Raw genomic sequence first — 15,393 nt, 5'->3', positions numbered from 1 at the left:
TACTCCCAAACAGGTCAGAGCACATACCAGGAGACAGAAACAGAACTAAGAAGTACGGTCATAATCATTAAATAAATACATGTCTACAACACTGCTATTGTTTTTAAAACACACAGGTAGGTGAAAAGTTCAGGTTCCACAATTAAAATGAATAACTTAACTTCCATGGAATCTTCAGAGAATTTTAATATATAACTAATTGTCAGCCAGACCCACAGAGTTATCAATAAAAAGGCCCAGCACCTTCCATCTATCTGCCTATATGATCTAATCCTTCACCAGTACACTGACTCAGTTGATTAAGTAGACAATGCTTGATAGCAACTTTTGTGTGAGTGTGAGGGTGTGTTTGAGAGAGGGAGTGTATTATAATTCAATGTTGCACAACACTGAAAATCTTTTTGTTTTGTGCACAACTGACGAAAATGCAACATACGCTGAAAGTAGCAAGCTAACCTTAACTGTGAGGTCAGCAACTCAGGTCAAATAGTTAGCTAGAACATTACATAAACGGGTAAACTATTTAGTCTATGCTACTAAAACGAACATCAAAACCTAACATTGACTGTTAAAAATTGACCAATTCATGCTAAAAATGTATGGACAGCTGGCAACCTACACGTATCTCACCTTGACCTTCTTCAAATGTGGATACATTTTCTGTTCAGATCTCAACAGGTCTGGGCAAATTACAAAATTGGCACCAATCAGAGGTACCATTTTTCATGATGTATTTTCCTTTATTTTTAAACTACAAAATACAAAGCACTGAAATATTTTGATACAGAATATGAAGCCATTTTCATCAACCCTATCAAATACAAATTACAAAATACTATTTTGTATTTTAAATACGTATTTTAAATTCATGTATCATAAATACTGCCCATCCATGTTCATGCAGATGTTAGATATGCAGGTGTGTGTATGTGTGTGTATCTGTATCTGTGGGTGTGCTTTGACTACAAGTCGTGCAATGGAAAGTTTTTTTGTGACTTCCATGGAACCTCCAGATACCATCTGTTGGTATGTCAGTGTTTGTTTGCCTGTGTGTATATATGTGTGTTTGCATGTGTGCCTGTGTGTATATAAAGCAGGGCTTTTCATCTCCAGTCAGTATTATAGCTACTGGGGAGAGGCTGTTGCAGATCTTATTAGTTATTCCAATCTGTGAATGGGTGTCTTTGTGACAGGGGTAGTACCATGTTCAATATTGGATCTGCAGGTAAGGTGACAGTGTACATAATTTTCTCACACACTAAGTTATTATGCCCAACTACATAAAAATGCAACCAAACAAGGTGTAATGTGTATCAAATCAGAAACAACATCATGAAATGTGGTACACAAAGGTTTTGCAATGTTTCTATGAAACACATTAATATTTTATGTTCTGAGAACAGGGCAACTATGTTCATGGTTGGTGGTCTATTGATATGTATGGTCTTAAACTGGGCCACGAGAGTTTCAGAATATTTGTGGCTCAGCCATGACGAACAAAGTATAATTAAATTAAAAAAGTATGTATGAGTAAAGTACGAGTATGTTTCATTTCGTAGCTGTTTGATGTTCCATTTGGGATTAATGGACTTCTAAAATCATAGGCTCGCCCAGCTCAACTTCATTTGCTGATTCGCTGACAAACTATTTGAGATATCAACTTTCCTTATAAAACTTTGAAAGATAATGGTTCAAAGGTCCTTCACACCAAACGGCATGCAAATCCGTTAAGTGGTTTCCGAGAAGATGTCGTTAATGAGTTTTTCACAAAAGTAAAATGGAGGCCTTATTGCTTGAGATATCAACTTTTCTTATATAACTTTTAAAGACAATGGTCCAGTGGTCCTTTACACTGACTGTCAACCAATTCTGTTCAGCGGTTTCGAAGGAGATGTCGTTTAAGTGTGTTTTTGTTAACAGCAAAATCATGAGAAACATCGGTGATGTTTATAGCGCACCCAAGAGGTTTTTCTCTATGGGAATTTTCCTGTCCATTCCTGACAGGCACATTTACGAGTATATTTCATTTCATAGCTGTTTGATGTTCCATTTGACTAAGTGCTACAGCGCCACCATGGGGTGTATAGGTATAGTAATAGACGAGGCCCTTCAGGCCTCTCATGGCAATAAGTAGGTAACGTTTCATGCAAATTGAGTCATATATGGCCAAGTTACGGGCCTCTGAAAATGGGTCCGGAGAAAAAGAATAATAATAATAAAAAAATTAAAGCTGCGGGCACGTTTCAGGGGCCCAAGTGGGGCACAGGAAGCATCTCACTGCATGCTCTCACTAGAGAAATGTTTTGCTATTTAAAAATGCCCAATGCTGCTAGTAGTCAGGGTGTCCAATTGAAGGAGAGGAAATCGAAAATTAAAAAAGCAAAACTGTCCAAATGTTTCCAGTGAAACTGGCTCATCCAAAGTGCTTTTAATTTAACATCTGTACAATATTACTACAGTATTTCCCTAGAAAAATTTACTTGATGTGATAATGCAAATGATAATGCAATAATGTAAATGTCAATCAGGTCAGATCAGGTGAAAAGCAACAATTTTGAAGAGATGACAGAATACCTACAACCCCCATGGTTCATTGCGTTGGTCATGACTGATTCAATTTTAAATGAAATAAACATAAAACAGGCTTTTGGAGTTACAAACAGTTATGGTTATGGTTCCACCACTGGTTAAAGTTAGGGCTAAGATTAGGTTTAGCCAAGTTCAGCCTATCTTAAGATGGATACTGCTGGAACAGGATTCTGCATATCTCAGATTTTTGCTTCAGTTTGTTCCGGCGCCTATTCCTGCCGTTTCCTATTCCTGCATCCCCTTGTTGTTGCCTCAGCACCGCCTGACAAGTTAGTTTTAGCTTTCTATTATCCGCTATTCGTGTTACTGATTTCCTTCAATATGTGCGTTTTTGTAGGGAGATCGCTCGTTGAACATTTACCTTGCATGCTGCCTAATTAAGGCTTTCTTGACAGCAGTGCTGGACTAAGTCAAAAAACAGCAGGGTCAGTCCCTTCTTACTGTATATAGCAAAGAAATACAATGAAAAAGGATGAGAGCAGGATCTTTTATGTATCAAACGCATCCTTAACAGATACTGTTCCCTAAAACTGTCTGGAGCAGACACTATAAGAGTAGGGTAAGAATACAGTTAGCAGTCTTACCGACACAATTACTCCCAAACAGGTCAGAGCACATACCAGGAGACAGAAACAGAACTAAGAAGTACGGTCATAATCATTAAATAAATACATGTCTACAACACTGCTATTGTTTTTAAAACACACAGGTAGGTGAAACGTTCAGGTTCCACAATGAAAATGAATAACCTAACTTCCATGGAATCTTCAGAGAATGTTAATATGTAACTAATTCTCAGCCCGACCCACAGAGTTACCAATAAAAAGGCCCAGCACCACACATTGGTCAGCACCACCACCTGAAGACAGAGATTTCAGAAGAGTTGGTAAGATCTCCCATTTTTACTTTGTAACCTGACATCTTTATGATCTGACAGTTTAAATAAACTTATGTCTTTTGATTATTTACTCAGGGGAAATACAGGTTTAGAGAGACCCATCATGGAATCTGAGACAGGTAACACCTAGCAGATTGTCAATCAAATTGTGGGAAATATCCCTTTAGTCTGTAGACTTCTATTTTTCCAGGATATTAGGATTAAAAATGAATATCATTGCAGATATTGATATGTGTGTAAACCGTTCTGCAGTTGTTGGTTTATTGTCTGTTGTACACTGTAGAAAGAAATATCTCTCCTAACCACTAACCACAGCTTAGAAAGTATTTTCTTTAATTTTACCATAGCTGTAGTTCCATCCAGCTATGAAGGGCCAGATTTCATTAAGGAGATCCTGCCTGCTGCAGAGAAGACGGCTTTGTTGTACAAAATATCTTACCTGTGTCTGGCCAAATTCCCCTCTCTGGAGAGAATAATCAGAGCCAATGCTGTGGAGACCCAGATGGTCTTCTCCTCCTCTGAGGCTCTGCTTCTGCTGGTATTTCAGTCACACTGTTTCCAAACACGTTATCTCAGTTAATTTGTATTGAAATGACATAGCTTACACTATATTATTGACTAAATGTTTTTTTGTTTGTTTACAGCTGTTTACAGTTATGCCATAGTCATTGACATTGTTGTTGTGTGACATGTTTTTATTAACAGTGCGTTAGCACTAGTGATAACATGGTCAACACATTATTCCCTATGCTGAAAGCTGCTGTTAAAAAAGGAAATGCTCTAGTAGCCACCCAATTCCTGGGGAAAGCCAGGATATGGATCCATGATATCATCAAAGAAGTCGAACGCATAGTTGACATGTAAGTAAAAAGTGTGCAGGTTTTTCTACCCCAAACAGGTACGAAATCCCAACAAAAAGTAAACTTTCAGCCAACATGTCAAGACAGAAAATGTGTCAATTTCTAGTAAAAATAGGTACATACAAAACCACATTTATAATGCAAACCTACTATGAACAATAATCATTCATATTATACAACATTGTAGCTAGGTATGGGGAAAAGCTTTCTGTGTGTATATAATGAAAGTGGCGTGGTTTTCACACTAGATGGGGTAGGTGGATGCCTGTGACCAAGGCCAATCATACATGTTTTGTGTTCCAACTACACTGTTACAGTTACAAGAAGCTCAACAATGGGGTGGCGAGTGCTACCAGTGATGTTATTTCAACCAAAGTGAAAACCGACGAGGACACTAAAAAGATGACCGCTGAACAATCGCTTCTGCAGGAGGCTGTTGACACTTACAACCGTAAACTGAATGACATCCAGGTGAAGATGAAAGAGACCGATGACCAACTCAACAATGCTGAGAAGGAACTGGAGGATATCGTTCAAAACATCAGTAGTAGAAATTCCAAGTTTGGCATTGTTGCTGCCGTGATTCCCTTCCTAGGGTGGATTATTAATGCGGCCCAGAAGGCGGTCAATGACCCTAAAGACAACGCAGCCATTGAGATGGCCAAGACCAAGTTGAATAGGGCTCAGCAGGAAAAGTCTGACTTGACCAGTAGGGAGTGGATGGTCCAAACAGAGCTGATAAATAACCAGATGAAACTGTCAAGAGCCACATTTGACCTTGGTAAGGAAGAACAATAGACTTCATGGTTTTCTGCATTGTGGTAGTTCATATTTTTATGCCAACAACTTCTCTAGTGGAGAATAACATTATTTTGTGAATGCAGTAAACATTTGTGTTGAAGAATTTGTCAAACTCTTGTGAGACTGTTGAGAGGTAACTATGGCAGTGCTGCTTTGCTTTCCAGGTGGTGTTCCTGATCCGGTCCATCTGGCTGATGTTCAAACCAGCCTCACCAGGATCCAACAGATTCTTTTGCAGCTCAAAGCCTTCTGGGAAAAGGTTGGGGTGATGGTGACCAGTTTGGAGCAGAAGACCTTTGCTGGGGAACACCTTGTTCAAGTACTTGATGATCCTGAGTTTAAGAAAATGTTCTATACTTCCTTGAAAGTTGCCTCAAAGGTAAAGTGCAAAATGTTTGCCAGTATAACCTGCCATTTACTTTACTAAATGTCATCATTGACCAGACAGATTCATATTTCATACATAAATTATCTTGCACATTTTCTATTTTACAAAAGAAATGGCAAGCTCTTGTATATAAATATAGCCTCCTTAACATTGTAATACAGTTCTGAAATGTCAATTGGAGGGTTTATATTGTTGTTTCTTATCCATAAGTGAGAAACATTTAAATTCAGTTTCGTCTATTTCATCTCCTATGTTTTTCTGAATTCACACACCTTATTGGCCCGGAACTGAATATTGGATGAAAAATACATTTACGTATATGCCTTCTTGATCCCAACACAAAGTCAACTGGGCATTTTCAGCATTTTTATATATGCCACAGGGCACTATAGGACGTTATTTGCATAATTGTATCATGCAGTACACCTGGATGGAAACATCAGCATTCGTTATGTTCCTCCCTTCATTCATTCATTTCCTTAATTTGTCACCAGTCTGTATTTAGATGCTTATTCAAAAAATAACAAATTCCATGTTTCCCCAATCTAATGTATCTTTCCTGTTTTACTTCATAGGCTTGGGATGCATTTAAATCTGGATGCCAGAGCGTCATGGGCATGTTTAGTCTCCAGTCAAAGGATGCTTACAAGTTCCTGGAGATAAGCCCATCCTCTCTCAGCCCAGAAGAGTGGAAAAAAGAGTATGATGCTGTCAAAGAGCAGCTGGAGAAATTTTATCCTGCCCTCCAGGAGAAGCAAGACCGTGAGGAACAAATGGCCATCGAGTGACCTAACTATTCAGACAAGAAGTTGGCCATTTCTTGACAACCACTGTCACCAAGTCAAAAACATACATAGGGGGTGGGACTGATTCTTATCTTAGTGGCATGTACGTTTTCTGTGCCTTTTCAATAATTCAGTACTGTCAGGTAGATTTCTATTATTGTGTTGATCATAGGGACATACTGTACTTTGTTCTTCAGAGCTCATGTCATCTAACAGTATATTTGCATAATTTTGTTGATAGCAGAACATTTTGATCTATTCAAATAGATACACTTCTGGTCTGCCAGCTCTTAAAGACCTCTCTGTTGTTCAGAGTTTGTATGTACATGAGCTTAGAAACATGTAGATGATACAATATTGATAAATAATCTTGTATATTCCCAGTGTTTTTAAAACAGTAAAATGGTATTGGTGACCTGGGATGTTTAAAGTGATATATCAATGTAACTACTGAACCTCTGTTCTTTGCTACTTATCTACTTTAATTTGTCCCCCAAGAAAAATGTAATCAAATTAAATCAAAGTTTGCTACAATGGTCTTTGATTTTATTATGCATTTACACTAAACAGGAGAAAGCATTGTGTCTGGTTTTCAAAGATCATCTAGAATAGACCATCACTCACTGTCTATGGTAAGAGAAAGAGAGTGTCCGTGAGTTAAAAACATAATGAAGAAACATAAACTGGTATGCTCCCATGGTGTATTTATGAGAACACCCAAGGACAGTTAACATCTCGATCCAAATGGAATATTTGTCAGGTCATACACCTGCTACATAAACCGCTGTAAAAACGGTGCTCTGCCAATCAGTGAATACTACTAATTACATATGCAAATGATTAGTAAAAAGACACAACATCTAATTATAAAATAGTAGAAGTCTAAAGCAGCATACGATTCTTCCATCACCCTTATATTATATAGGCAGTTGGGATACTGAATTAGATGAAATTTGATAGTGGTTGTTTCTGTATTTCACCCATAAGGGATTTTGGATTAACTTCAAATAAGGTCTCAGTTTTCTGTATGCTTAACTCCGCTTGCCGTTTCGAAGACCATTTAAATCTTGCCAGAACAAGTTGACAATGGTCAGCTTATTTGATCCAATTAACACACTCTGGCTTGTATCCTCAAAACTAAGTTGTGGGGGGTGGATAGCTAACCTAAAGAAGGATCACAAGACTAGTTCTAAAGAATAGACCCCATTATCCACTAGGAACACATTCCCATCTATGCTTCCTAGCACCATATCATAAGACATTGATCTTATTATGGTTCATGAGAGGGTGATTAAAAGTCTAATTTGAATCCACAACCTCCCGAGGTATTGCATCTTTTTGGGTTGTTGTATCCTTTTTGGCAAGAATATATTTTTTTCCACAACAGTAGTTCAACCAGTCTTGTTAGTGTCTCCAAATTTACAATGGTCATCGGTCAAGTCACCCAAGAATGGTCCCAGTGGGGGCACCCAATCCCCATGTTGTGTGACAAAGATCACTGAATCAGTGTCTGTGTAGAATACAAGAGGGATTACAACTCGAGTCTAGCATAAGCTGTTGTGAATGCAGCAATGAAAATGTTGCCGTTATGTGGTTTGATTGGTGTCTGTTTTGTGTAACGCCACTGTACCATCGCAACTGTGTCTGAGATGAAAGAGAAATGAATAACTTCTGTTTCACTGGAAAAAGGGTAGTGGCTAAACCGCTCCGGATCTGTAATTAACATTGTGTTCAGAAGGTTAGTCTGCTCACCCATCTTACCCCAAAGACTATTCATTGCCAATTTAGCCAAAGATCACCTAGCACTGTTTACAAAAATGTTCTCCTTGTCAAGCTGCACACTCTCCTTTTCATGATATTCACGGATATACTGATCTTTAGAATCGTCGTCAAACACAGATGGTGGGAAGCCGCTAGCTTCCTGCTTGTACATCAGGAATGTTCTCATGTAATCTGCAAACAGATTCTTATAATTATCTGTCCTGGTGAAATCCCAGATGTTGAATATTCTAAAAAATGACATTTCTCGACAGCCTTAACCAGCTCAATAGAAACCGAGGTATCAGTTCAAGCTCTTTCTGAATCAGTATGTGAACAATCAGTTATCTGGTTTTCAGACTCTGCACATAATCTACACAAGGGAAAGAACAGCTTACTGCCGACCCTGTTTGGTAAAACGGGGTGATAAAGGCCTTTCGGTGGACACACCGTAGCCTTAACAATACCAAAGTAGGTGTGTAGCGGTTTGAAATCTTGAAAGATTATGTCTGGATGCCCAATCGGATAAGTCTTTGTCTTGTTGCAGAATGGGTAAAGACTACAGACATCGTTATACTGAATAGTCTCCCCTTCCCGAGCCGTAAACTTCAAATTAATTGCATTGGTACGACTGCCAAAAAGAGCATCCCGAGGGTCAAGGCGCTCTGGAGCATTTAAGGTCTTCAAAAAAAGTTTGTACATCTGCGGATGTGTTTTTAAGCCGGTTCCACTCACACTCCCATATGTATTGAACATGTACGTTGTGTTGTTCTTTTAAAGGCTCTAGCTTTGTCAGCTATTGTTGGTGCATTAACCCATACTGAATCTTTGTCACTGGATTGATTCTTACTGAACAATGACACTTTGGGTGTCTGTGTCAGAAAACAGCCTAGAAATTCATAGGCTGTGCACACCCCATCACGTTCAGCATATCCATCAACAAAGTAGGCGCAGATTTTCATTTCACCCCGGTTCAGGGCATGCTGTATATACAAACCCGATTCCAAAAAAGTTGGGACACTGTACAATTGTGAATAAAAACAGAATGCATTGATGTGGAAGTTTCAAATTTAAATATTTTATTCAGAATACAACATAAATGACAACTTAGAAAATGTATCACTTTAAGGGAAAAATAAGTTGATTTTAAATTTCATGGCATCAACACATCTCAAAAAAGTTGGGACAAGGCCATGTTTACCACTGTGTGGCATCCCCTCTTCTTTTTATAACAGACTGCAAACGTCTGGGGACTGAGGAGACAAGTTGCTCAGGTTTATGAATATCAATGTTGTCCCATTCTTGTCTAAAACAGGCTTCTAGTTGCTGAACTGTCTTAGGTCTTCTTTGTCGCACCTTCCTCTTTATGATGCGCCAAATGTTTTCTATGGGTGAAAGATCTGGACTGCAGGCTGGCCATTTTAGTACCCGGATCCTTCTTCTATGCAGCCATGACATTGTAATTGATGCAGTATGTGGTCTGGCATTGTCATGTTGGAAAATGCAAGGTCTTCCCTGAAAGAGACGACGTCTGGATGGGAGCATATGTTGTTCTAGAACTTGGATATAACTGTCAGCATTGATGGTGCCTTTCCAGATGTGTAAGCTGCCCATGCCACACGCACTCATGCAACCCCATACCATCAGAGATGCAGGGTTCTGAACTGAGCGCTGATAACAACTTGGGTTGTCCTTGTCCTCTTTAGTCCGGATGACATGGCGTCCCAGTTTTCCAAAATGAACTTCAAATTTTGATTCGTCTGACCACAGAACACTTTTCCACTTTGCCACAGTCCATTTTAAATGATCCTTGGCCCAGAGAAAATGGCACGGTGGATTGTGTTCACCGACAATGTTTTCTGGAAGTATTCCTGAGCCCATGTTGTGATTCCCATTACAGTATCATTCCTGTATGTGATGCAGTGCCGTCTGAGGGCCCAAAGATCACGGGCATCCAGTATGGTTTTCCGGCCTTGACCCTTACTCACAGAGATTGTTCCAGATTCTCAGCATTGGGGGAATTGGTTATCCTCTGACTATCTTGACTTCTGAGAGACACTGTCACTCTGAGAGGCTCTTTTTATACCCAATAATTTTGCCAATTGACAAAATAAGTTACAGATTGGTCCTCCAGCTGTTCCTAATCTGTACATTTAACTTTTCCGGCCTCTTATTGCTACCTGTCCCAACGTTTTTGGAATGTGTAGCTCTCATGAAATCCAAAAAGAGCCAATATTTGGCATGACATTACAAAAGGTCTCACTTTCAACATTCGATATGTTATCTATATTCTATTGTGAATTAAATATAAGTTTGAGATTTGTAAATTATTCCATTCCTTTTTTACTCACAATTTGTACAGTGTCCCACCTTTTTTGGAATCGGGTTTGTATATATTCTCAGCAGAGGCCATGTATTCAAGCCATTTGATTGAGCTGTTTGAGAATGTCTTCTGCAAATTATTGTAGTTGTCTGAGGGGACCAATGCAATTGTGTCCTTGGTGAAGAATCGGTTGCAAAAGACTTTCATGCAAGCCGAAGCATTCGTAATGGATCGGAAGGGGTCAACACCACCACATTCCAGGAACTCGAGTCTGTAGCGCATACAACCCTCTCTCAAGATGACCACATCATTCAAGCAGTAAGCCTTTATTTCATCCTGCATGACAAAGGGGTCTGCGGAAACAGTGGCATACCATTGCAAAAACTCATCTTTTCTTTAGACATCATGGTATTCACATCGTAGTAATGCGGATCCGGATGGGGGCCAACATACAGTGGGGCAAAAAAGTATTTAGTCAGCCATCAATTGTGCAGTTTCTCCCACATAAAAAGATGAGAGGCCTGTAATTTTCATCATAGGTACACTTCAACTATGAGAGACAAAATTAGGAAAAAAATCCAGAAAATCACATTGTAGGAATTTCAATGAATTTACTGGTAATTTATGGTGGAAAATAAGTATTTGGTGAATAACAAAAGTTCACCTCAATACTTTGTTATATACCCTTTGTTGGCAATGACAGATGTCAAAAGTTTTTTGTAAGTCTTCACAAGGTTTTCACACACTGTTGCTGGTATTTTGTCCCATTCCTCCATGCAGATCTCCTCTAGTGCAGTGATGTTTTGGGGCTGTCGCTGGGCAACACAGACTTTCAATTCCCTCCAAAGATTTTCTATGGGGTTGAGATCTGGTGACTGGCTAGGCCACTCCAGGACCTTGAAATGCTTCTTACGAAGCCACTCCTTTGTTGCCCGGGCGGTGTGTTTGGGATCCAGACACATTTCATCTTCAATGCCCTTGCTGATGGAAGGAATTTTTCACTAAAAATCTAACGATACATGGCCCCATTCATTCTTTCCTTTACACAGATCAGTCGTCCTGGTCCCTTTGCAGAAAAACAGCCCCAAAGCATGATGTTTCCACCCCCACGCTTCACAGTAGGTATGGTGTTCTTTGGATGCAACTCAGCATTCTTTCTCCTCCAAACACGACGAGTCGAGTTTTTACCAAAAAGTTATATTTTGGTTTCATCTGATCATATGACATTCTCCCAATCCTCGTCTGGACCATCCAAATGCTCTCTAACAAACCTCAGACGTGCCTGGACATACTGGCTTAAGCAGGGGGACACGCCTGACACTGCAGGATTTGAATCCATGGCGGCGTAGTGTGTTACTGATGTTAGCCTTTGTTACTTTGGTCCCAGCTCTCTGCAGGTCATTCACTAGGTCCCCCCCGTGTGGTTCTGGGATTTTTGCTCACCGTTCTTGTGATCATTTTGACCCCACTGGGTGAGATCTTGCGTGGAGCCCCGGATCGAGGGAGATTATCAGTGGTCTTGTATGTCTTCCATTTTCTTATAAATGCTCCCACAGTTGATTTCTTGACTGTTTGAGGTTGTGGACAGGTGTCTTTTATACTGATAACAAGTTCAAACAGGTGCCATTAATACAGGTAATGACTGTAGGACAGAGGCGCCTCTTAAAGAAGAAGTTACAGGTCTGTGAGAGCCAGAAATCTTGCTTTTTTTGTAGGTGACCAAATACTTATTTTACCGAGGAATTTATCAATAAATTAATTAACCCTTTGGCATGTACAATCACACCGGTGTGATCAGGCTAGAGTGGTCCCTGAAGCGTACGATCACACCGGTGTGATTAGAATGTATTGTTTAGAACGCATCATTAGAACGTCTAGGCACGAGTGACGTAACAATGGCTGGTCAGACCGCGCTTTTATTTACTCACATTTAGCTCAAACAGCGTTTATAACTTTATTTCCTGATTGTAATTGTTTCAAGACCACACTATGATATTAACCAGGTAGCAAGCATTAAAAAAGGGTTAATTATGTACCAACAGGCAGCCAACACTAGCAGTTATATTTTCTACAATAAACATAATACACAAAAACAAATGATATTAGCGACTACTATAGAGCATTTCCTGAAAGAGCTGACAAGTGGTCAAAATCATTGTGTAAAAACTTTCTAGAAGTTACGTTACCCGTTGAGGGCGCTGCTATGCTTTTTATCAACAAAAGATAAAGAAAGGTGAGTAACTCTAAGACCTGATGGTCATTTACATTTGCCAGTCTTTCGGACAGATTTGCCATCCTGGGAAAACTATGATCTTCATTGTCGCTGCACTGACCCAGATAGCAATGAGTCGGTGGACCGGAGGCGGTCCTCCAGAGACAGTAGAAGCTTCAGAATGGCTTAATCGCAAACACGTTTGCCGGCTCACCGCCAGCGGCAGCTTTCCTACCACGCCTTCCTACCACCTGTGTTCTGCGGCTGGCCCGTGGGCCAACCGCCGTTCCACCGCTGTTATACAGAAGGCGGACTTTCCGCTGCAAACGCTATTTTTGAGCGATCTGCCGCTTATATATATATATATATATATATATATATATATATATATATATATATTTAATATTTATAGCATGCAGTTTATCGAGAATAATGATTGATCAAACCAGACAAATTTCCAAAGTACAGTAACTGTCATTCAAACAAGATGTGTCAGATCACTGAAAAAAAATATACATATAAATACACACTACAGAACATGCAGGTTTCCAATAAAATTTTGGTAAAAAAAAAAACAGCCATACAAGCAAATTATAACACAAACACAATAATTGTTAATAATTTTACTTGATGTTACTGACTGCAGGATAAAGAAAGTGTTCCAGTTCAGTGATGCTGGGGTGTCAGTAGTCAGCCTAGGTTTAAGGGGTCGGCTGTGGGTCCTTCTCAGCTGTGCGGCGCCTTTTTCTGCCTTCACGGTCAGATGCTCCTTTCAGGTAACGCATCTACAGGGTTTCCCAGAATAAAAAAATAAAGTAGTCAGTCCTGGTCCCTCAAATACTAAACTACGACATTTATATCTAGGTCTACTACATGTACAGGTATTAAACTAACAACCACAGGTGTTGTTTGCAAGTTGTACCTGATTGTCCCTACTTGCTTCACCTGCTCTTGAAGTGAGCCGCTGTCATCCGAAGCTACAAAATCAAAGGCATATGGTAATTCTGAACCTACATTACACACAAAAAAGTAAAATTTAAGAAAGAGTGCACGTTCTCACCTGCTTGTGCATTGCATTCCCTCAGGGCTTTGTTCTCCTCCCTCAGAGCTTGGTTTTCATTCTGGAGTCACTGGAAATCTACATACATTTTTTTTAAAAACAACTACTAAAGACAATATTTTCAATACAGTTAAAAAACTGGACAATAAGACATAGGCCTAGAATATACCTTCATAGATGAAAACTTTGTGCTGTACAGGAGATGCCAGGGGCGTCCAAGGGCCAATAACAAATCGATTACTTTCTCCTATTGATAATCATTGACGTAAATATATGTTTGAAGTAATTGCATACATTTAATGAATTGGACTTAAATGTAAAACTTAGTTTAGCGCAACGTATTACATACCTCCAGCGTTTTCACCCATATGCTGCCAGGGTAAATTTGCTGCTGGTGGTGTAAAGCTTAGTACTTGACGAGCTGGGGGAACAAACATAAACGCTTTAATTTCACTGCAGAGATTGCATATTCAGTAATGAAACAATAATTGAACTGTGCAAAGCTAATGGAATGTACAACACAGCTTGACACCTTTTATCCAGAAAGTCAAGTGCCCTAATGAAAAACAGATTATGGATAAAAGGATTCCTAATCTTAAATAGAAGCAATAGTTTCCAAGACAAAAAACGTCACAAATAACATCACTTACTTGTACTCAAACTCTTGGCTCTGGAGTCTGGATTACTGGGGAGAAACCTGGTTCTGAGAAAGAGGGAACAGAAATTTGAAAATCTAACAATGTGTAAAGTTTAGTTACAGGATCACAAATTAAGCATCACAGCAATACATTTTACATACCAGCTCTGAAGTCTACAGATGGCTCAACATTTTCCTGGTTTTCTGGAATCGATGCAACTTCTGTAGCTTGTAGTGATTCAAGTGAATGTCCCGTTTCTCCCACTCAACTCTTTTCAATATTATTTTCCTTTTGGCCCAGTAACTAGACATTGTGACTAACAATGCATTTACCTTTAAAACCAAAACGATTGACCAACAGTAAGTCTCTTGGTTGAAGATAACCGCTTATGCTCTGGCCAAGGTATCTGCAAGAAAACGTGAACAAAACCGGATTGTTAACGTTAGGAATATACAGTAGCTATGCTGTGGGGGGAAACATTATCAGCCAAATGTGGAACAGTGAAATTGTTAAAAATAAAATGTATTCACCGAGTGTTGTGATTCAAGTGAACACAGAATTTTCCTCAAACATAAAAAGTACAGCAGTTCAGAGAATTAGAAATCATAATCGCCTTAAATCCAGTACAGTAGCAACACAGCACAAAACTTGCTAGCCACAGTGTGTACTGTAACAAAGGCAAAACAGCATGTGCTAGCTAACACTTACTAGCCACTCTAGCTACTGGACTAGCAGCATACTTGTTCAGGCAAACAAAATAATTTAAACAACTTACATACATCGTTATTTTTTAAGAAAACACTAAAAGTGAAATGTAGTCTTTCTAGATGTAAAGCTTTTGCTACCTATTATAGCTCGTTAAAATTCTACATGTACTAGCAACATTGGGTAAACAAGGCTACTTTAGCTATTTAGGCAACAACAAAGATGACTACACATTTTAAATATATCAACTAAAAACAATGTAAACATAATATTGCGTTACACAAAAAGGAAACATGTACTTACTTAAACGATGGTAGTCGATGACTTTGCTAGCTAGCAAACTGCAGGCTGTAACTCGCGATTGAGCGACAAACTG

The 15,393-nt window shown here is 39.2% G+C and overlaps 1 protein-coding gene and 1 long non-coding RNA gene across 2 annotated transcripts in view; one reads left to right on the top strand and one right to left on the bottom strand.

Moving 5' to 3' along the window:
• Positions 1–15,393, bottom strand: part of LOC105006816 (protein NLRC3-like) — a 925,414-nt gene that overhangs the window by 580,047 nt on the left and 329,974 nt on the right. The window lies entirely within an intron of this gene.
• On the top strand, positions 5,452–6,855 carry LOC105010238. The gene is made up of 2 exons (XR_004576430.1): positions 5,452–5,527; positions 6,112–6,855. It is a non-coding gene; the product is annotated as an uncharacterized LOC105010238 (long non-coding RNA).

This window comes from Esox lucius, chromosome 11, assembly GCF_011004845.1.
Source record: "Esox lucius isolate fEsoLuc1 chromosome 11, fEsoLuc1.pri, whole genome shotgun sequence".
In the NCBI taxonomy this organism is placed as follows: domain Eukaryota; kingdom Metazoa; phylum Chordata; class Actinopteri; order Esociformes; family Esocidae; genus Esox; species Esox lucius.
The sequence above is the reverse complement of the archived record's forward strand: the minus strand, read 5'-3'. Positions and strand labels throughout refer to the sequence as shown.